Genomic DNA, 24,401 nt, shown 5'->3' on the forward strand with positions numbered 1-24,401 from the left:
GACTGGGAGACTAGTAAGGATAGAGGGAACAATGAATGGAGCTAAATACAGGTAAATCCGCAAGAAGAACCTGTTTCAGAGTGCAAAAGACCTTAGACTGCAGAAAAGATTTGTTCCAACAGGACAATGACCCCAAGCATACAGCCAAAGCAACACTGGAATGGCTTCACAATATGAATGTGAAAGTCCTTGAGTGGCCCAGCGAAAGCCCAGATTTGAATCCCATTGGAGAATCTGTCTAGATTATTGACTTTAAGAAGACTGAGTACTTGTATACAATAATGGAACATAAATAAAAAGGTTTCCAAACCACAAACCCCGTAAAACAGTAAAAAGGTGTCGATGGTGTCGAAAGCTTTTTCCTGATCTGAAAGACCAAGCCAGAATTTCTCTGGATGGCTCTGTATGAATGTATGACTTCGACGACGAGTCCAAGGTAATTAGCGACAGCCTTGGAAAATATTTTATTGTCCATGCAAAGCAAGGAAATCAGGCGTCAATTTTCCACCCACTGCCGATAACGCATTATCCTCACTGTAATTCACGGACCGGTGTTTGTTTGTCTGTCGCGCTACTCTTCCTCCAGTTCTGGGTCAATTACATCCAAACTTGCTTCATTGGATCAGAATGACACCAATTAGTGTATCGGGGTGTTTTAATCTTTACCAGTGGTCTGGGGAGATGCGGGGGAGGGGCACACAAATATGCAATGTAAATGTGTATCGTGTAGCGCTGCTCCAGGTGGGGGAGAGTATTACAAGTCCCCTCCATTTACAGTACAGTATTCCTGTCCCCATGTTTTCCAGTGCAGGTATGTGTTTTGAATTATAAGCAGCAGGTATGTTTTTTGCGTCATGCATGTAACCCGGGCTTTAAAAAAAAAATTTGGGGGGAGCGATTGAGGCAGCTGTCCGTTGCCTATACACCATCAAAATAAAGGTACGTGTCAGAAGAACGTGTTGCATGCTAGGAACAAGATCGCCTGTAGGGTAGGTACTCCACTCGTATTTAGAAACACTGCAAGCATAGCACAGGCCAAAAAATACCAAAGGTTCTTCAAGGAAGTCCACAAACTTACCGCACACGGTCTTTCTTTTCCTTTATTTTTTTCCAGTCTGTCTGTCTCTCTCATCTCAACGCAGAAAGGAAACGCCAGAAAACTTCACAACCATAATCAAGAAAAAGAGCAATCAGAGATTGCAGATCCTCACCAGAACTTGTTTGTGTCGTTTTGTGCAGCATATTTTCTGTGGTGTTTGTGCACTGGTGTGTTACATAATTATCACAAAAGACAGCAAAGATAGTCATCAGGAGGAATCTGGATAGGATTCGGGTTTCAGCTGCTACTCTTCTACCCTCAAAACAATCCAGGCACAGCCAAGTGAGCCTTATTAAAATAAAATATTCCCTGAAAATATCTGCTGTTCTTCCTTCGCTCCAATCAGTTCTTCTGACCACATGCTTGTCAAAGTGGACATCTCTCTGCCTGTTATCAGAGAACTAACTCAGCGCCGTCGAGTCTGCCATTTCACTCAGGCCAACTGGCAGGGTCTCCAAGCAGCCATCAAACTTCTGGACTGGTCTCCCATCTCCACTTTCTCCAACATAAACTCATCCTGGGAATTCTTTCAAAGAAACTTGCTCTCCCTCATGCACAGATTTATCCCCTCTCGTCTTCAGTTGCCCTATCCTTCCTCCTGCCCTTGGTTCATTGAAGCTTGTGGCGAGGCAGTTGTTCTGAAACAACTTGCCTTTGCCTCATGGAAAGCAAACCCAACTGAGGGTAATCACAGTTCCTTCCATAAAGCTCGGAACAAGCGTGAATCTACCCGCAGGACAGCCAACAAACAATATCTTTCTCAGCTCAAGTCTGAACTCTCAAACCTCTCTTCTTCCTCCAAATCCTGGTGGCAAGTAATCAAATTTGTTTCTGGTGTATGTTCCCCCTCCATGCCTCCCTTACCTCAAATGGCCACACTGCTGATACCGCACGTGAAAAGGCTGAATGCCTAAACTCGGTGTTTGCATCGAAATCTTGTGTCCAAAACCCATCGCTTTTTGTACCCACCTTACCCAGTCGCACCCAACTGTCCCTGGACTCTGTGTCCTTTTCTCCTGACAAGGTGGAGAGCTTGCTGTCAAATCTTGACTCAGATTCTGCAAACGGTCCAGACGGCATCAGCTCACATGTCCTAAACACCTGCTCTTCTGCTCTTGCTCACCCTCTCTCTGTTCCATTCACCCTCTCATTTGCTCAAGATCATCTGCCATCTGCTTGGAAATCAGCAAACATTACTGCCCTGCATAAAAAATGTGCAAAAACAGATCCCTGCAACTGCAGACCAAGCAGCCTTCTCCCAATCATCAGCAAGGTTATGGAATCCATCATCGCTTCAGACATTAAATCCTTCCTCTTCTCCAATGGCCTGATTTCCGATCATCAATTTGGTTTCAGACCAGGTCACTCCACCCTGGATATGCTGCCTCTGCTCTCCCAACAATGGATGGAGGTCGTCAATGCCAGACATGAAATCAGCCATATCCCTAGATATATCGCATGCTTTTGACATGGTCTGGCACCCTGCCCTGCTCACCAAACTCTCTTCCTTTGGCATCCAAGGCCATCTCCACTCATGGCTCGCAGACATCCTCTCCTGTCACAGCCAACATGTGGCCCTTAATAGAGTTCTCTCATCCGCTCTTCCTTTCCAGGCTGGAGTTCCTCAAGGCAGCGTTTTGAAAATGGCGGCTGTTCTTTTTATGGTTTTCATCAATGATCTCTCCGACTCTCTTGAAAATCCTCTTTATCTCTTTGCTGATGACTCCGCCCTCTGCCGTACCATCTGTCATGCCTTAGACCGGCAAGCAGCAGCTTTGTCGCTCACTGCAGATCTGGGTAAAATTACAAACTGGTCCAACACGTGGAACATGTCTTTCAATCCAGGCAAATCTCACATTCTCACTATGTCTCTTCGAAAGGATTGTTTGGACCCCCCCACCCCCATCCACTTTCTCAACAATACCCTGGTAGAAGTCATTTCTTTCAAGCTTCTGGGTCTCACTATCTGCCATGATCTTTCCTGGGAAAGCCACATTTCCAACATGGCCTCCAAAACTAGTCGCCGACTGGGAATCCTCAGTCGTGCAAAGTCCTTCCTCGGCCCACCTGAGCTCCTGACCAAATACAAAGTTTTCGTCCGCAGCCTGATTGAGTACTGCTCTCCCCTCTGGGCTGGTAATCCTGCCTCCCACCTTTTTCGGCTTCACACTGCAGAAGCCAAGGCATTTCCGATCATTGGCATCTCCCACTATGCGGTTGAGTCTTTGGGCCTCTTACTCTCTTACCACAGGCAGGTTGGTGGTCTTTGTCTTCTACCGTCTCCTCTCCAGTCTCACCCCTCCCCCCTGCTGTCTGCGATTTGTCCCCACCATATTTCCGCAGGGCGCTCAAGGTCCGCCAACAATCCCCTTCTGGTAAAACTACCAAAATCACGTATCGCTACTCACCTTCACTCTTTCGTTCCTCTTTTTTTCCCCACCTATGGAATAAACTCCCTCATTCTGTTCAATCCCATTCTTCCCTCCAGGCCTTCGAAACATTTGTTCACCACCATCTCTTATCGTCCCTCATCCAAATCCTCGATCTTTTCTACCCCTGTTAATCCACCCCAAACCCACCTCCTTCAAATTCCTTGCTTTCCTTCCTGAAAGTCCCTGTAATGTCCATCTTGTATTCCCCGTGTTCCCCACCCCATCCCTCTCCCTTCCACAAATCTCCTTTTGTCTCTGTTTCCCATTGTTTTGTCCTTCCCCCCTTTTTTTTTATTTTGCAAAACTGTTTTTAGGTCATCTCTACCGAGATGACCTAATAAAGCCGGACCAAATGTCCGTCCGTACGTCAACAATTTTTCTTTCCTATCTTGATGAAACAGTATGTGGGTAGAGGTCGATGAGTGTTGCACAACGATATAACTTTTGTCTTGGTTCAAGGTCAGGGTCAAGGTCATGAGGTCACGTAAGTTATAAAAAATCGCCATTTTCAAAACCTATCTAGTCTGCCATTGCACAAGATATTCGGCAACTTTTTATTGATTATGATAGTAAAAAATATTATCTTGTATCTAACTGGACAGATTTTTGAATTTCCGTCCCGTTTGGCCGCCACGTAACCTGGAAGATGGTCAAAAACACCTCCCGGTACAAAGAAAACTTTTTACTTCCGATCTTGATGAAATTTGGTATGTGGGTAGAGGTCGATGAGTGATACCCAACGACATATTTTTTCCCGGATTCGAGGTCAGGGTCAAGGTCACGAGGTCACGAAAATTGTGAAAGTCGCCATTTTCAAAACCTATCTCGTCTGTCATTTTAGGAGATATCTGGCAACGGTTCATCGATTATGATAGTAAAAAACATTATAGAGATGACCGTCACCCCCACACGGGGGTAATTTTTGTGTAACAGTTTTGCTCTGTTACGCCTATTTTATTTTTTCATCGTTTGATTTTACTTATGCTTGTTTAATTTATTTCAATGAAACATCCAATCAATATGTATTTCGTCATTGTTACTTCAGTAAATCGAATGCTTTCAAGCTTTTTCCCTCAAAATGGACAATGGTTTCCATTTGAATTATGTTGGTTGGATGGAGGAAAAACATGTCAAACGGCAATAGAATGTCATGCAAATATATGGAGGAGATCTTCCGAATGACTGAAATGTTAGAAATTCGGGAATTCAGGCAGAAGTGCATCGAAACCAGAGAGAAACCTATTTCTTTTTTTTCTAGTATTGTATGATGTCGAAATTGAGCGTCAATTGAGAGCAGGTGCTGGAGCTGTTGGAGGTAGAAGAAATCCCCAACACTCCTGAGGAATCGGAATGTCCCGAACCAGATTCAGACCCAGACTATCAACCTGGGGCAGATACCATGTATCGTCCTCTGCTTCAAGATCTGCAAGTGACATCAGCTTCTGAAGTAGTTCAGTTGCCGGAATACTGTGGTAGTGAGGACTGCACGAACTTCCAATGCTTGAGATGGGGTGGCCAACACTGGGAAACAGCCTGGAGAAGTCATCCAAAGGAATCTGGCATCAAACATTGTAAAGCAATTGTGCAGTCCATCGAGGAACACTGGTCACAACATCACGATGGACAATTTTTTTATTTTTTTTTTAACAAGCAGGCTGCTTGCTGATGCACGACTTCAGAAAGGCCTGACAATTGTGGGAACGTTGTGCCAAAACAAACGACAACTGCACAGTAGTGAATTTGGATTAAATGGCAGTATCAACATAGTGAATTATGTGTGACAAAAAAAAACAAGGCTGTCATGTTGCTGAGCATGCTGCACCATGAAAAATCAATAATAGAAGGGAGCATAAAGAACAAACCAGAAATCATTACGTTTTACAACAGTACAAAAGGGGGCATTGACATCATGGATCAGATGGTTCGCAATTATTCCTGCAAACGTCAAACCCAAAGGTGGCCTCTGGTGTTGCGGTACAACATCCTGGATGTCGTGAGCATGAATGCTTATGTGCTGTGTACACAGCACAGCATCCAGAACATAATCCAGACCTCATGCACAAGTGACAAATGTTTCTAAAAGAACTTGTGCTTGAATTGGTGACACCCCAAATGCAAAGCAGGCTGGATGACAATCCCCGGCTTACAAGAAACATGACCTCATTGGAGGTTTTTGGGGTTACTCAACCAAGAGCAGGGTCCACCAGAAAGGAGAAGTTGCTTTTATTGCCCTTAAGTAAAGATCTAAAAAGCAACATGATGTGCAAAAAAAATAAAACATTAATAATAATAAATTGAACAGCACATGTGCAAGAAGCACAGCCATGTGTGTGAGAAATGCCTTCAGTGAAGGATTTTGGTTATTTTCATGGGTGGCACGATGTTTGAGTGGTTCAGTATTTGGAGGAGACACACAATATATCATTAGTGCAAATATTTTTATTGTTGAAAATGTTTTTGTATGTCTTGTTCGACAAATAAATGCCTTTGGAAGGCATAGTCTTCTGCATAACCTTATAAAATAACTTTTAATGAAAACAAAAAATATAAAAAAACAAACATGCATAAATTCGCACAAACTAGCGTAATTTGTATAAAATTAGCACAACTTAGCATCACATTAAAACAAATTGGCAAAGCTAAAACCATATTGGCACAATTTCTCGTTTTGTTGGCTGAATAAATGTCTACAATGCATCGTCTTATGCACCTGTGGCTTTTGCATGACCTGAATACATACATCATCAATAAATTTGCACATAAAAGCACAATTAGCATCAAATTAGCAAACAAATTAACATTCTCGTTATCACAGACTGGCATAATGATCACATAAGTACAAATTGGCAGATTTAAAATCACATTAGCACATTTTTTGTTTTTATTAATTTTTTTTAGTTATTTTTTTATGATTATTTTATTATTATTAACTTTCTTTTGTTATTTTTATTAGTAAGTATTTTTTTTAACTTTAGTTTATTCCACTCCCTGGGCCTTGCAGGCCTGTCTTGTGCATAAGTGTATAATTTTTATGTGTGCATCAACGGGTTAAAATAAATTAATAAATAAAACAGGACAAGCAATTAACAAAAAATAAAATAATAATTAAAAAAAAAACATGCAAAGTTTTTTTGTTTGTTTTTTTTTTTGACTCAAAATTTTTAGTCATTGAAGGAATCATAAAATTCCGCACCAACCTACAATAACAAAGCACCGAAACAAACAAAGCACTTGGACAACATGCCAGCCTCACAAGAGGAAGAAGAAGCAAACACCAAAAAGTGCCGCTGCACAATATACAATGCTTGCCTTTTCAGCCTGTTTGTATGGTACAATGTGCTGGACACCCTAACAGCAAGGCTGTGCCTGGCACATGTAGAAGCACTAGTTTTGCTCTGTGTACCTGTCCACTCCACAGGCTTACGTTCGGAGTATGGCTTGCCCACATGTTCTTTGCCGGTTCCAATGAATGTCACTGCATTCATTAGTCTTCTCGACGGATCTTTCCACATCCCCAATTGCAGACATGTCTGTGCTGTTGTAAAGGCATTTCAGACACCAACTTGTCCATTGAAAGAGGCAAGTGGCTTGGCAACAACTCGGTTGCATCTGCATCTGGTGGGAGCTCAGGTGTGTGCACCTTCAGTGGTGGGGACACTCTCTAACACCTTAAGCTCATGATCTCTCAGTGGAAATGATCTACACTCCCACGGTTGTACAATCGACTCCTTGACAAGGCTTTTGTGAAATGACATTTCATGTTTATGAATGGAAGGATCCTGTAAATTCCAGCGGGCCCGTTCCTTGTTCTCGTACTTTGCATGCCGTGCCGCAAATGCTTCGTCAGAGAGATCCTCCACCTCATAATCCCCTCCATCCTCTTCAGGTTTTTCTTTTATGTCCTCCAACTTCCAACTTGGTGTGAGGATTTCCTTGTACTGTATTTTCTCTTCATGTGCCGTTGCCATTGACAAGGGCATGCCAAAATTGTTGATGTAAAATAAGCTCTCCCCACGATGCTTACGCAGAGCACAATGAACTGAAGATGTGGGAGTACTTGAGGTGGATACTGCTTGTGAACCATGCAGCACTGAGTTTGAAGACAGGGCATCTGTGAGAGCTGGTGAATGAAGCGGTTGGCCTAGGCTTCCTGAAAAACCCTCAATGGCTTCAATCAAACACAGAGGGTGACTTTTATCACTTTGGCGTTTTCTAGTTTCAAGGTGTTTCTGTGCTACCAACCTATTGATCCAATGCAGTCTTCGATGTTGAGCCTTGGCCTTACGCAGTAGTGCATTCAAATGTATATGCAGGGGGATTTCATGAGACAAGGAAAGAACTGGATGGAAAGATGGGCAAAGAAGACCAACTCTTTCATGCAGTGGAATGGCTTCTGGATCCAGTGTAATGCGAGACACGTTCCCACTGCAGCGAACAATGCAGCACGTTGGCCAGTCACAAGTGCATTGTGGGGTCACAGGACACTGTGCTTTACAAATGGCTTGACTGCACCGCAAGACGAGTCGATGTCGCACATCTTGTACTGGCAGTGTGCGTGCCGCTACATGTGTGGTATCGTGAAATGAAGCACTGGGTTGCTCAACATTGCCACTAGCTACGCAGTTTTCCATATCTGAACTCTCTGCACATGAACTACAGTCATTTGCTCCACACTGTGGACAACTGGACAATCCATTGGTGGGTTGCTGGGGTGTAGTGCATCGGGAATGGCCAGGGGAAATTAAACATGAGCTGTGAGGTGTCACAAGGCCACCGAATGTATGCCTGAACCACAAACTCTGCTTGTTGACATTACTGAACAGAAGTGAAGGACTGCAAGGTGAGAAGTCACTTTTTGGAGGCCTCAAGCCATTTTCCAAACTTCCAAGCTGAGCTGAGCAGTGCTGAGGTTGCAGAAGCTTCTGCAGATTCTGTGGAAACTGCAGCTGAACAGCACCCTTGTCATTCCGGAGCTGTCGGTGGAGTTTATTGAGCTGATGGATCTTGTAATTCAAGTCTGACACTTGGGCCTTCAACCAGATGGAGCGGCTTTCAATGGATGCTCGTTCTTCTGCCCATCGCCAAGTTGCACTTTGCTGTCTGGATGACGGCGTTCCTTCCATATTACAGGTCTCTCCACACTTTGAAATACGTATATCCTGAATAAAAAGTAAGTGCATGAAAATGTTGAAGGCTGAGGTAGCCCCCCCCCCAAAAAATAGAGAAATTTATTTTTGCATTTCTACATGTTTTAAGTGATTTCCAACCCCCCCCCAAAAAAAATGAAAAAAAGTTTTTTTTTTTGCATTTTTACATGTTTTAAGTGATTTCCAACCCTCCCCCCCCCAAAAAAAAAATGTTGGAGAAAAGAACTATAATTCTGTCAGCACTGTTGACATCTATCTATAATTCCAGCAGTGTGTGTGTGTGTGTGTGTGTGTGTGTGTGTGTGTGTGTGTGTGTGTGTGTGTGTGTGTGTGTGTGTGTGTGTGTGTGTGTGTGTGTGTGTGTGTGTGTGTCCGCTGTTTCTCGACAACCACCGGTCCGATCTAATTGAAACTTGCCAGGTATATTGCTGGGGACCTGAGGATGTGACTTTTCAAGGTTTGGTATTAATCGGACAAGTGCTTCCCAAGTTATGGCCATTTATTTACCAACCAATGGCAAGACACGTTGTTGCGTGGGCGTGGCCGATGGGGAAGGGAAGCTCAGCCGCGTTCCCCATTACGGGTTACAATGTACGGGCTTCTGGAGAGTGATGACTTCGTGTATTCTAATAATTTCTCGATTTCTTATGCGCATTTATAGATAAACAGAATGGCCCAAGTTATGATCGTTTTCATATTAGACGGTGTATAAATTTCGGGAACATCAGAGTGCTGGTATGCTCTGAACCAGGAAGTAAATTTTTTTCTCTCTTCTCTTCTCTTTTTGTTTTTCCTTGCCACGACATTGCGAAAAGGTAAAATACGTTGGCGCTAATTGAATAATTGGGTATTAAAAATAAATTGCGAATAATCGTAACTGCGAATAATATCGAACTTCCGGGTCACGCACGTACGGGCAGGTGAGAGCGAAGAAACGGCCTGTGTGGTGTATTTATTTATTATTATTATTATTATTTATTTATTTATTTATATATATATATATTTTTTACGGGCACGTACTTGTATTTAATGAATAAGATATAAGGTTCACTTGAGTGACCCAGCAGTATTGGCGGCGGAGGTTTTGCACTCTCCCGAGACCCGAGTGCTCCCCCTCTAGTTAACCTCCACTATCGAAGATCGGAGGTTAGTTTTCACCCCTTTGTTTGTTTGTTTGTGAACAGTATTACGGAAAAACTCCTCGACGGATTTCGACGAAACTTGGTGGGGGGATTAGGTATGGTCCAAGGATCATGCCATTGGATTTTGGACTTGGTCCAAAAATTTTTTTTTCAAAAAAAATTTCCAAAAAAAATTTTGGACTTGGTCCAAAATCCAATATGGCCACTATGGGGGCCATTTACAAAAAAAATTTGAGTTTTTTTTTTTTTTTTGCATTTCTTCATGTTTTGAGTGATTTCCAACCCCCCCCCAAAAAGAATTGTTAGAGAAAAAAAAATTTTTGCAACTTTTTTTTCAACAAAATAGATTTTTTTTTTTGCATTTCTACAAGTTTTAAGTGATTTCCAACTAAATCCCCACCCCCCCCCCCAAATAAAAAAATTGTAAGAGAAAAAAAATTATTTGCAACTTTTTTTTTCAACAAAATTTCGATTTCTTTTTTTTGCATTTCTACATGTTTTTAGTGATTTCCAACCCCCCCCCCCCAAAAAAAAAAAATTGCTAGAGAAAAAAAATTTTGCAAATTTTTTTCAACAATATTTCAATTTGTTTTTGCATTTCTTCATGTTATAAGTGATTTCCAACAAAAAAACGCCAAAATTTTAATTTCAGCTGATTTTGGAACTTCAGGTGGATATACCCACGTAAAATCAATTTGTCTCAAGTAATCTAGTGATGACGAATGAATTGAGTATGTAAAAGTTAAAAGTAAAAGGGAAAGTTGCAAACTATAACTCTGTGAACACTGTTGATGTCAAATTGAATGAATAGGATATCAGGTTCACTTGAGTGACCTTGCAGTATTGGCGGCGGAAGTTTTGCACTCTACCGAGTGCTCCCCCTCTAGTTTATTTATTTTTTTCTTCTTTAAAACTTGACATCCAAATTCAGCAAGTTCCGTAATTTTTGTTCTTCAAGAAAAGCTGGAAAAAGCACGTCACTTTTGCCCAACAATCACCGGAAACAATGGCAACAAGGGAGTGTATCGAGATTGTCAAGAGTTTTCATCCGACATTGCTTTGCTGTCATTGAATGACATTCAGTTTCAATTTGTATTTGCATGCAGTGTTAACAGTTTATTGGGAAAACAAAGTCTTTTGAAGTACTTGACATGTTTTATGGACCATGCATGGCTCATATTTGTTGAATACCACGGTCTTGTTTCCACAAGGTAGAAATTTAGGTGGTTGGGAAACAGGTGTAATCAAGCTGTTTGAAGTTTTCATCAGAGAGGCTTGCAGCCTCAGTTTCTCAATCTTCATCCAAAGCTGTTCCGATACCAAATGACTGTGCTGCAGCAGCAATCTCCAAAACAACAGTATCCTTCCTCACTGTCACATTACATCATGAAATGAACCATCTCCACAAAAGGAGCTCAAGAATTTGAGGAACAGACTCCATGTACAAATGGAAGGTTCCTTCTGGTTTTGGACGTTTTCCACTTCGAAGTGGAAGCAGCTGCAACAGTATCCCAACTCTTAGTGAAAGGTGGTCCATTTACAGAAACATGCAAGAGAGTTTCTAGCATGTTGGTTTTCAGACAACTTTTTTTTAGTCTTTTTTTGGTTTTTAGTCTCTTTCGAGCACGAGCTCCACATTGTGGCCAGGCATTGCTGAATGGCATGGATAGACACCTCTGCAATGTGGAAACACTTGGGGTAAACAGGCCCATATGCAGTTTTGGACCTCAGTAGATGCTTGAGGGAACACTAATTGTTTCACTGATCAGATTGTGATGTTTCTTTCCACCAGAAGCAGACAGGTAATCTTCACTGGGCTGGAGGAGAGAGCCTGGAATTTGTGTTTGCTATTTCAAAAGTTCATACTTTAACTTTGCCAATTCATTCAGAGCCTCCTTTGGTCTTCTTCTATCTGAAAGAAGTGGGTAGCCACAGTATTGCAATGCTCCTTTTTCCATATTCAGGAAAACCTGGATACATTCTCGGTGGACTTTGGATTTAAGATTTGAAAAGCAGAAACTATTTCAATGCAGTCTTCAAATCTGTTGTTTATGCTCTCACTCAGTGCTTTGATGTACTTGGAAAGCAGGTCACTCATTTAAGCCACTTAAAAACACTTGGTTCAAGACCACACGGTGTCAACTGACCATAAGGACTAAGATCTGCTTTGAGTGCTGATAAATTCCTTCTTTCTTACTAGTTCATCAAGAGAATCCACTGCATGAAGCATATAAACAGCCACAGGGAATTAACCGAAATTGCTCTCAGTGCACATTAACTCTGCAGTATACGTTAAATACTTTGCAGAATAAACTTGATATTACGCGGATGAACCACATGCCGACCTTTGTTGCTGGTGCTGCAGCACTCAACCATCTCGTTTTTAATCAATCATTAGATAGGCAACAATGGTCAACTGGTCTGGACAAAATAATTAATAAAACACAGTTCTCCTCTTATTCTTTTATAGCTTAGCATAGGTAGATCAGATTTGAAAGAAAAAAAACAAATCCGTTGTCGTCACTCACATCGTCTTCTCCAGAAATCAGTCCACACTGTCAACTTTGTTTGAATTCAGCCGTGAAACTTTTATGTTTTGGCCGACTTATGGTGGCATACTTTGTACTTGTACTGGCAGGGAGTTGTCATGGTATAATCCAGGGGTTCCCAACCTTTTTTTACTGGGGTACCATTTCACATGTTCGTGGTCCCACCGAGTACCGCTGTACCAAAATTCACCTAAAATAGTGTTTATTTGCGATTCAGATACGACAATGGGGAGTTAAACAATACTAACAATTCACAACTATGACATTGAGCAATCTGATCTGATCAAAAGAATGATACAGTAAGTACCTATTTGATTGTGTAAAATGTCCAGTCAATGGGATGGTTGAGCCTGCTTCTTGCTCACAAGCAGGTCGATGTCAGGCTTTGTTTTGGATAAAGCGCACCGAACATCATGTTCAACATCCAGTAGGGATCTTTGTTTTGTTTTTAGAATAACGACTGACAAGAACCCAGCTTCACACAGCCATGTAGATGGGAATACCATGAGCAAATGAACAGCCAGGGCAGCTAGCTTAGGGTAAGACCCCAACATTCCACACCAGAAGTCCGTAAGATTCATCTCGTCAAACTGATCTCGGGCTGTGGAGTCATTCTGGAGTTCAATCAAGCTTTCCTGCAGTCCTGTTCCAGGTGGCAAATCCAATGCATTCATGCAAAATGGGTTGCGAATCATTTTCAGATCCAGTTCCTTGAGATCCGGAAAATAGGCATTTAATTCCTCATCCAAATAAGCGAGGTGATCTTTTACCAGTTGTATGAACTCCCTGGGGGGATTCTTTTCACGCTTCTGAAGAATATCGGCCGTGCAAGAAAACATGACCACCACTCTCGCTTCGACATTCGTCTTCCACAGACGGAGTTTTTCCTGAAATCCCTAGACCTTGTCTATGAAGTCAATGATAGTCGCGCCAGTCCCCTGAAGAGACTTGTTCAGGGCGTTTAACTGAGAGAAAACGTCGACCAAATAAGCCAGGTGCAATGCCCAGTCGGGGTCGTTCAAAGCAGCGACGAAATTGACAGTCTTTGGTTTTTCCATCGTTTTCGAAGAATTCACGAAGCTCAGCTCACAGTTCAAACATGCGCTCCGCCATATTTCCACGGGATAACCATCTCACCTCAGTGTGGAATAAGAGAACTTTATGGTCGGAGTCGAAATCCTCGCAAAGTTTCTTGAAAAGTCGCGAATTGAGAGCCTGGGATTTCACACGGTTCACAATTTTGATCATGGTTGAGAGAACGTCAGTCAATGGCTTGGGGAGCGCCTTGGCTGCGAGTGCGTGGCGGTGGATCGTACAGTGTAGGCCGCGCACTTCAGGAGCAACTGCTTTCACAAGCGTTTGGAAATCTGATCTGCACCCCAACATAGCTGGAGCACCATCTGTAGTACAGCCTTTCAGATCAACCCAATACAGCCCAACTTGATAAAAGACTGAAGACACCTCTTCGAAAATGTCCTTTGCTTTCGTTGTGGTTTTAAGCGGGTGGCAAAATAGTATTTCATCCTTGAACTTGGCTTTATGCACGTACCGAACGAACGCTAACAGTTGGGCACAATTTTCCACGTCAGTTGACTCATCCAATTGCATAGAAAATCCGCATGGAGACGCCTTGATTTCTGCCACCACCTGGTCACGAATATTGGTTGACATTTCTTCAATGCGCCTCTGAACCGTGTTGTTTGACAACGAAAGAGAATTGACCTTCTTGGCGCTTTGTTCTCCCAGCATGAGACGTACGATATCCTTTGTGGCGGGAAGGATGAGGCTTTCACCGACGGTTTGAGGTTTTTTCTGTTCTGCAAATCGCAGTGCAACCAAGTAGGATGCCTTTACGGCTGCCGTGGACTGCTGTTGAAAACTGCCGCTGCCGTCGAAGCGTGCTCTTTTCATGGCATTTTCCTTCCGATGAAAAAATTCATCGTCCTTGTCGCTGTGTTCAGGATGAACAGAATCAAAATGGCGCTTCAATAGACTTGGCTTCATCGATTGATTGCCGAGAACTTTTCTACAAATCACACACTGTGGAGCTTCGAATTCACCATTTTGGATGGAAGTCAAGCCTAACTTGAGATAACTCTCCGAATATTTTTGCATTGACATGATGCTGGTGAACGATAACGGCAACAATAAGCCGGGCAATAAGCAATGATGACAGTGTGGTGTGTGGAGACAAAACGAATAATAAGACTTGTGCACAATGGCCGATAACAAACAGCTGTCAGTGTACAGCCGCTTTCGATATAAATTTAATTATTGTGCACAAGCTGCATGAGAGAGAAGTAAAATAAAAACTGCGTTAAAAAAAAAAAAGCACGCTACCGCGTACCACCGAGACAGTCCAAATGTACCACCTGTGGTACGCGTACCACAGGTTGGGAACCCCTGGACTATAACCAATTTTGTGGAATGATGTGAAATTATCAAAAAAACGATAGTATACCACCCAAAACAGAGTTCGAACCGGCACGTTTTCTCACGTCACGTCTCTCCCCCTCTCGTCTCAAACTCCAGGGAAGCAATGAGAGTGAAAAACACAAGAATAAGCCGGTAGGTGACGAGGGATTCGCTAGGATCGAAGCGCTGGATACGATGCTCTTCATTATGACCGATGCTCTTCATTCTGACCGATCCACCGACGAAGATTCATTGCCAAGACGTATTGGTTCACATACAATTGTTCCTCTGCATGGCAAGATTTTTCCTATTGCGTATTTTGCCAACTGGCACTCCTCATAAAAAATGACGGTAAATAGACACCCTATTTTTGAAGGACTACCATTTGAAAAATAATCTGTTTGCTGGTTTGTGCTGTGGAGCTTCACGTTGCAGACGCCGACACACACACACACACACACACACACACACACACACACACACACACACACACACACACACACACACACACACACACACACACACACACACACACACACACACACACACACACACACACACACACACACACACACACACGGAAAACCCGACAATAAGAGATATCTAGCCTATATGGCGAATCCAAAAATCAAGTAAAGAGAGAACGCAACACCGACCATTCGAGCCGTCAACAAACTCCCGCCATTTTACAGGGTAAACCAGGCCCACCGGAAGAGAGGAAGCTCGGGATTTGAGTTTTTCATCTTTAATTATAAAATAGCAAAGAAAGTAAAACACGAACATTAGTGAAACAGATAAAAGTTACATATTTAAAAACAGAAGTTGTATACCGTATTCAAAGTGATCAATCTGTATTGATCAAACAAGATTTTGAACAGTGCAAAGTGCATTATTTAACGCCCATATATTTTCAAAAATCAATGTTATCTATACAATCAAGTACCTCCATAAAAAAAACCATAAAAATCCATTTTAATACGGTCGAATACAAGTCCGGAAGGTTATCTGTAGGTTCCGTCTTAAACAATTCGCTTGCTGTCCGCATCGGGCCGGCACCGGCAAGCAATGCCCGTCAGAACCGCGGAGGAAACGGATTGGTCACGTGGTGCTACTTTAGCTGCGCATTTATTTTTGAGTTAATCGTCTCTGACGTCATTCTATGTTGCGTGACCCTAATTATACGTCAATGGCCTTTGGCGTTTATCCATTCAGACCGAGTTAATAAATGATCAACGGATGAGGCGAGGCGGGTAACGCGAGTAACGCGGCTGCGCTTGATGGAGGGAATATATATATTTTCGAGTCAGATCTTGTTTCCATTACACTGTGAACAGTAAGTAACTTTTCTGGATTGATGTCATTGTCATTGATATTTGACAGTGCCATTGCTCGTAGATTTTTAGCCTGCTTTTATGGTTTCTGCATTGGACAAATTTCATTTATATTTTATATTATCGATTTGTTTTAATATTACACTCGTTCATTGACTTTATATTAGTAAGTACTTATTGTCAGGTCAGGTCAGTTCAGATTATATCTGTGACTTGCTACAGGTACCAAGTTAAACATGTACTAACCTATTCCGTGGTTGGGTTGGCGGTGACTAAACCGTCTCCCCCAACAAGTTTCTTGTTGAGTAGGGTGTATGAATATGGACACAGAGCAGGATAAAGAACAAAACCTGTCAAAGGGCTGAGGATCTCCTTGTGAGCCAAGCATCCATATCTAGTGCCTAACTGTGTCTGTGGACGTCCTCCAGCAGTTGGGTAACTTCTTACAAGGAGGTTGGTGGCAGGGTTTGCACTCCGGCCACCGTAAAACGCTTCATTCCGCAAAACCCACTCCGTGGGAGTACCTCCTGTGTTTCTGCCTTTCGCAGGGCAACTCACCAGATGACGGGATTGGGGCAAAGCCTTCGGGACCTCCATTCTTTGATCAGAAGAAAAGCACGGAGTAACCTTCCTGTGTCGGATTGTCGGGATGTGTGTCAGGGTGGTGCTGAGGTGTTGTCCACCAGATGGCAGTCTCCTCGCATTAACCTGAGGTAGTCTCTTCCGGTGGCTGCCTATCTCTGATATTATCTGAGCTCCAATGTTTGGACATCGGTATTGCAGTACTCTCTAAGGTCCGGAGACCGGATAATGGTGAGATCATGGCGAGTGGTAACACTTACTACTGGTCGAGTCACTATGATGGTTACGATGCCCAAGGAGTTGCTGTAGCTGTGTCCAATAAGCCGACTCCAATGATAATTGAGGAAACACCGGTGAACGAGCGTATTGTGAGACTGAGGGTTCATCACTCCTTGATTGTTGTTTCACTGGTTTCTGTATATGCTCCGACTGAGGTGAGTGATCTCCCCATGAAGGACGCATTCTATGCCATGCTCGAGGCTGTGGTTGATTAGTGCCCCAGGCGAGATACACTTCTGGTCTTGGGGGATTTCATTGCATCGACTGGAACTGATGAGACGTGTGTTGGTCCCCATGTGTCTGGAACTGTGAACCAGAATCGCACGAACATCCTTGGTTTTGCAAGAAGTCGTGGATTTAGCGTGGCAGGTTCGTGGTTTCAGTGCTCACAGGCTCATCACTGGACTTGGTATTCCAACGCTGGTGATGTGGCAAAGGAGATTGACCATGTCCTCGTTGATGGTTGCTGGAGGATGATCCAGAACTACAGGGTCTGCCGGAGTGCTCAGTTCCTCAATATTGACCACTGGCTTGTTGTAGCAACACTGAAGTTGCAGCTTAAATCCAGGAGAATGATACCATCCCAGCCTAGGCTGAATGTTGATGAGCACAAGGATCAGAGGGTAGCTGAGGAGTTTGCGAACAGGCTGAGTGGGGGATTTGGAGGGGTCTGGATGTTTTGGGGGAATCCTGAAGAGTTGTGGAGTGCCTTCAAGACGACCATCCTTGATGTTGCCGGTCGATGTCTTTGAACCCACCTTCAGGCGAAGAAGAACTTTGTCTCCCAATGGACACTGAAAACCATTGACCAGAGTCGCAGGGCTAGGCTTAATGGCAGATCTGAGCTGTTCAGGGAGTTGAGGTGTAAAACTGTGTGTGTTAAGTGTGGACAAGGAGGCCTATGTGTGAGGAATCTGTGAAGGGGTAGAGCATCACCTGGGGTCAGATGATTCTCGTCCTGCTTACAGAGGAATTTGTGCATTGCATTCCTCCAAACCCGTACTGCAGTTCGAGTGGAGGGTGGTGGAATGTTGACGGAAGAGTACAAAGCGAAGGCTGGCTGGGCCAGTTGGTTTGAGCAGCTCTGCCAGGCTGCCCCACCAGCTATTGAGTTGGATGTCAGTCGTTTGACTATCCTTATTGCTGACCCTCCAATCAAATGTGAACCACCTTCTTTTATGGAAACACAGGCTGTGGTAAACCAGATGAAAGGGGGTAAATCTCCTGGGATCTGTGGCACCCATGCTGAACTTTTCAAGGCTGGTGGAAATGCTATACTGATGTTATTGCATACAGTTCTGTGCTCTGTCAGGACTACAGGCATCATCCCAACTGACTGGAAGAGGGGCCTTGTTGTTCCTTTTCTGGAAAGGGAAAGGTGATCGCCAGAACTGCAACAGCAACCAAGGGGTGACCCTGCTCTCCAGTGCCGGGCAAGATCTTTGCTCGGATAATTCTTGATAGGGTTTGCCATAATCTGCTCGAGCACCAGCGCCGATGCAGTCAGGCTTTTTACCAAAGAGGTCAACGATTGACCATATCTTTGCTCTTCGGGTCATTACCGTACGCAAATGAGAGTTTCGTAAGGGGCTGCTCGCAGCCTAAATTGATCTCCGCAAAGCGTTCGATTCAGTGAATCGGGATGACTTCTGGAGGATTCTTGGTCTACGTGGGGTGCCACCAAAACAGATCAATCTGATTTCTGAACTATACTTTTATATTGAGTGTGTGAGGTGTGGTGGTTCCATCTCTGACTTATTTCTCGTTGTTACTGTTCGTCCGGAATGTGTACTGGCTCCCACACTTTTCAGCGCTTGTATGAATTGGATCCTGGGGATGATGTTGGATGATCAAGTTGCAGTGCATAGTTTGGGAATGTCAGGATCTCTAACCTTCATTTTGCAGATGATTCAGTCATCTTTGCAGAGACTCGGGATATCCTTTTGGGACTCTCGAGGCACTGAATGAGGAGTCGGAGCTGTTGGATTTATGGGTTTCCTTGGTCAAAACTACGTTCCAGGCTTTCAATGACACTTTGGATGCTGCTATTTTGTCTGTACCTGTTTGTGGTGAGGATGTTGAGGTCATGAAGAGATTCACTTACTTTGGCAGTGATATTTATGTCTCCACATGTTGTGAGCCAGAGGTCCATGGATGTCTGGGTGGGGCCTGGGGAGTCGTGGATTTACTGGATCATGGGGTGTGGCGCTGTCGGTGCCTTGGCAGGAGGACGAAAGTCTGAGTCTTTAAGTCCTTGGTGCTTCCATTCTTGCTCTATGGATTTGAGATTTGGTCTCTGATCAGGGATCTGAGATGGAGACTTAACTCCTTCAGTACCATGTCTCTTTGGAGAATCTTTGGCTCTCGCTGGTCAGTCTTTTTGTCTAACAAGCGGTTGCTGAGAATCAAATGAGATTTCTTCCATGTGTAGACCGTGAGTGTCAGCTGCGGCTGTATGGACATGTGGCTCTTTTTCCTTATGCTGATCCTGCTTACCAGATTCTCTCAGCAAGGTCGCCTCGTGAGGGGAGGAGGTCAATAGGCTGACCACGTGCCTCGTGGTTGCAGCAGATTGGTCAGCGTCTCAAGGAGATAGGGATGGACCAGGCATCTGCCTAGGGTATTGCTGCTGGAGTACTGGCAGAAAGTTGACACAGCAACCCGCTTCTCCGGCACATGCTCCCATACCTGACCTGACTTGTCCCTCTCTATTTCGGTGTACCCATCTCACAATTGGTAAAACAGACCGTTTGCACCGACTGCATTTCCTAGCCATGCCCCTCTGTGAATTTACATTTCTACCGATATTTTCAATTTTGTTGTTAACACTTTCATAACTATTGACTTCATATGATGCTATCATCATTATTTGACGCCATAGTTTATTGTGTGCCTAAATTTCAAATTAACCCCAACCCTACTCCTCCACTCACACTCGTCTTGGTCTGTACCCAGCTGATCATGATGGAGGGTAGTCTCAGTTCTATGCTTCAAAGCTGTCCATCACCTTGGTGAGCTGCTATGGGCATGATGGGCATCAAATTATGCCATGGTATTGCGCGCCTATTAGCTCATCCTTCGTGCAGCAGAAGACAGCGTTTTGCAATCGTGTGTGTGCGTGTGTGCGTGTGTGCGTGTGTGCGTGTGCGCGCGCGCGCGCTGAAGCTTTGTTTAAATCAAATTTTCAACAGAGCTTTATTATGAGAATATGGAGAACACATTTCTTCAAAAGGTCAAAGGTCCCGTTTGGTATAAGGAAGAAGTCTGACTACAAAGCAGACGGGCTTTGCATTTTCAGATGCTTTATAGTTGCCCTCGCCAGAGAGGAGTTTGCATTTGGGTCCGTTTGTCTGTCTGTTTGTGTTTGTTTGTCGGCACAAAATGTGCTAACGTAAGCCACAAATCGTACAATCCATCCATTCGGACCAGACTCTGTGCAGAGCGTTGGTGCTGCCTAAGCAGTTTCCTTGGCTTTTGGGTCCAATTAAATCCTGGATGGGTTGCCATTCCGACACAGGATACCAGCAAGCTGGCACTCATTTTGCCGACCTCGAAAGGATGACAGGCAGTCGACCCCACCTGATATTAATTCAAATGCCGAGTGGGATTTGGACTCAGGATCCTAGGATCCCAAGCCCCCCACCCGAACCATTAAGCCAACACCAGGCATAAATTGTGCAATACTTGCAGAGTACCCACCTTACGGGCATCTTATTCCAAGCATGCAACACGTTCTTCTGATGCACACCTTTATTTTGGCGGTGTATTGGCAACAAACAGCTCCATATAGGCAAAAAAACCCCAAAAGCTCGGGTTACATGCATGAAGCAAAAACGTTCCTACTAAAGGCCCCGTCACACCTTGACGATTTAGCCAGCGTATGCCGACGTATGAAAAATTTGCCTAAAACGTTGGCACACGTCGAATACGTTATGGGTAAGTTTGTATACGTTAAGAGCACGCTGAAAAACACTGCCATACTTTGTAGTACGCCGAGCTATTAGACAAATTTTCCATGCTTGAAATTTTTCGACGTATGCCAGCGTATGACACATGTTCCGTATAATGCTGGCCATAAGTTGTAGGCACGTTATGCGATTGTTGACACACGTCGACACACGTTACTTGTAAGTTACTCATAAGTCGAAACACGTAGAGGTAATGTTTAGCATACCCGAAACTTATTTCTAACCTATGAGTAACGTGTTGTAGGCACGTTACGCGATCGTTGTCACACGTCGACACCCGTTACCTGTAAGTTACTCATAAGTCAAAACACGTCGAGGTAATGGTTAGCGTCAGTGTTCCAGGCTCCCTGGTTTTTTTTATCTTCGGTATGACGGTGATGTTGACACTTTGATTTCTGGTGCGGTTTCATATAATATAATTGATAGGCTGCTGCTCAACGATTTCAATCATAACCGCACTAGAAATCGAAGTGTCAACATCACCGTCATACCGAAGAAAAAAACCAAAAAAACCAGGGAGTCTGGAACACTGACGCTAACCATTACCTCGACGTGTTTTGACTTATGAGTAACTTACAAGTAACGTGTGTCGATGTGTGTCAATGATCGCGTAACGTGCCTATAACTTATGGCCAGCGTATGCGGAACGTGTGTCATACATTATATGTATATATGACGTTATGTACGTCAAAAAAATTTCAACATGGTGAAAATTTGTCGACGTACTCTGCATACTACGATGTATGCCAGCATGCTTCAGTATGCTATTATATTAACATATACAAAACTTGTAACGTATTCGACGTGTGCCAGCATATTCGGCAAATTTTTCATACGTCGGCATACGCTGGCTAAAACGTCAAGGTGTGACAGCGGCTTGACACTTCGATGTCTAGTGCAGTTATGATTTGAATCGTCGAGCCGCAGCATTAATAGCCTACGCCACGTGATCATCGGCGATACGCTGCCGCGCGCAATGCTTAAGTTGGACTATCGTTGGGCATAGGTTGTGAACGCCGACAACATGCTCAGCATTCGTTGATGTAAGTTATCTATATGTTATCGAAATGTTCTGTGTACGTTATTAATATGTTATGCATACGTCCAACTCGTTATGAATACGTCCAAAACTGGAAAAAAACATCAATAGTTCAGCGTATGCCAGTGTTTTACATGCATTTTGATACCTTGCCATATGCTGGCTAAAGCATCAAGGTGTGACAGGGCCCTACTTACAATTAAAAACACCTCACAGCACTGGAAAACGTGGGGACAGGAATACTGCACTGTAAATGGTGTGAACTTGTAATGCCCTCCCCCACCTCAAGGTGGCGCTACGTGATACACATTTCCATCGAGAATTTGCATTCTCCCCCCCCCCCCACCTGCAAAGATACCCCTATACATTACTTGTGGTCATGCTGATCCTATGTAACCAGTTTGGATATAATCAGTCCAGAAATGTAGTAGGAGTTGCGCGACAAACAAACAAACAGACAAGCCAGTAGGCGACATGGGTGGTCGCTATGTAACTGCATACTAGTCATACAGTTTTTGACGGTTCGGGCTGAAAATTTTTGACAAAGTGGTTGATTATAGTTCGCATAAAAGCATGGAAGCCGATTTTTGATTTTCGAAAAAATATATATATATGTAATATTTTTCGGATTTTTCCAAAATTTTCAAAGTCCTGTTGCTAGACAACGGTGGTGTCTATAGCAACGGTGCTCAAAAGCATACAACCAGATCCTGGTATGAACCTACCAATCAAGTTTCATCAAAATCGGTTGACTCCTCTGGCTTCCAGAGATGTCCATTACATACATACAGACGGACGGAAAACCTGAGAATAACGGAAGTCTTGCGACCACCAATAACCGGTCCATGAATTATAGTCAGGATGACCCAATTCAATGTCCCAGTGCTCATCTAGTCAAGAAGGATAAACGTGGGTCTGCGAGTCTTTATCTCCCCATGTAGGTAGGATGGTGAGGTGACATGGTGACTGCAGACTACTGTTTATCAATTTTTTTCAATTGTTACTGAAATGCTCTTGATATTATTTGCCTCAGATAAGAAAGCTAGCGGGGATGGGAGCAAATAGATAAACTTTTATGCAAGAACATTTTTAAACAGTGGTGTCTGCAGAATGCACCTTTTACTTGTAACCTTCACCACCGAAGCTGGGTGGAGGTTAGGTTTTTCACCCCTGTCTGGGCACAGTATATCTCAAAAAATTTGGCCAGATTCAGACAAAATTAGGTGGAGAGGTTGGGTAGGTGACAAGGACAAATTGATTAGATGTTAGTGAATATCCAGATCCGGATACTAGAATATTTTTAAGTGATTTTTCACCATTGGGAGATCAGGCCAAAAACGATATATAGCAGGATATCTCAAAAAGTTGTGGACGGATTCCAACGAAACTTGGTGGGCAGGTTTGCTATTTAACAAGGAAGAATTGATTCATTTTTGGCAAAGACCCAAAACCGGATCTGACAATTTTTGAAGCGATTCTTCACCATTAAGTGATGGGGCTAAAACCGATATACAGTAAACCCAACAATATCACAGGTTTCTACCAATTGTGGGCAACCGATTGTTTTCAGATTTCATTATCGTGGGATTTCATTTCTTTTTTCACCAATCGTGGTTTTTGAGCAAAGATGAGTTATCTTTTGCATCCCATGTGTGAACAATTACCTCCCATTACGAGCCTTGTGGTGTTTCTCCCGCACCATTTTTAATGAGCCCAAATGTAAAGCGATTGACAAAGTTAGTTGTTCCAAAAGGCAGGGAAAGGTTATAACAACGGGCAAAAAGATCAAGTTGTTAGATCGGTTGGTTTGAGGAGAAAATGCGACATCTGTATGGGCCGCCATTATGGGGTCAATGATTGTAGGTAGAAGCTTCCCCATTGTACTATTCCTCATTGTTTAACCTTCATTTTCCTTCAAGCCTTATTCCCAAACCTTCATTATCCTTCAAACTTCATTCCCAAACCTTTTTTGCAATGCCGTATTCAAACCTTTATGCCAAGCATTTGATTTCCGACACCCGAATTTGAACCCCCGTTCTCAAACACACATTCTCATGCACAGCTAATGAAACCAATCGACCCGAAGGGATTGATAATGCAACAGGATTTTAACATTGACGAGATGGGATTATTCTGGAAGACAATGCCATCTCATACCTTGGTCCCCAAGCAGGGAAGATCGTGGTTCAAGGGAAGCTAATTTAAGGATAGTGTTACCCTTCCCTGCTGAGGGTTGTGGCAATGCTGCAGGCTCTTTCATCGTAAAATTAATGCTGCTTTCTGTTCGCTGACTTACCTTCCCCGCTCACCCTTCCCTGCTCCACTCCACCATCCCCCCTCTAACAGCATCATCCCGAGCTAAATCTTGGTTTTCTATTTATGACAGAGTACAGTGCGAGTACGTAATATGTTTACTAC

The 24,401-nt window shown here is 43.5% G+C and overlaps 1 protein-coding gene and 1 pseudogene across 4 annotated transcripts in view; one reads left to right on the top strand and one right to left on the bottom strand.

Annotated features, from left to right (window-relative positions):
• The window catches only part of PECR (peroxisomal trans-2-enoyl-CoA reductase), a 108,672-nt gene that overhangs the window by 39,799 nt on the left and 44,472 nt on the right, over positions 1–24,401 (top strand). The gene's annotated exons all lie outside the window — the stretch shown is intronic.
• LOC147029827 (KAT8 regulatory NSL complex subunit 1-like protein) lies at positions 5,907–18,538 on the bottom strand (annotated as a pseudogene). Its single transcript, XR_015056099.1, has 2 exons — positions 15,441–18,538; positions 5,907–8,690 (listed from the first exon to the last, which is right to left on the bottom strand). The product of XR_015056099.1 is annotated as a KAT8 regulatory NSL complex subunit 1-like protein (transcript).

This window comes from Eptatretus burgeri, chromosome 3, assembly GCF_056783735.1.
Source record: "Eptatretus burgeri isolate ZD-2024b chromosome 3, Ebu_testis_v1, whole genome shotgun sequence".
In the NCBI taxonomy this organism is placed as follows: Eukaryota; Metazoa; Chordata; class Myxini; order Myxiniformes; family Myxinidae; genus Eptatretus; species Eptatretus burgeri.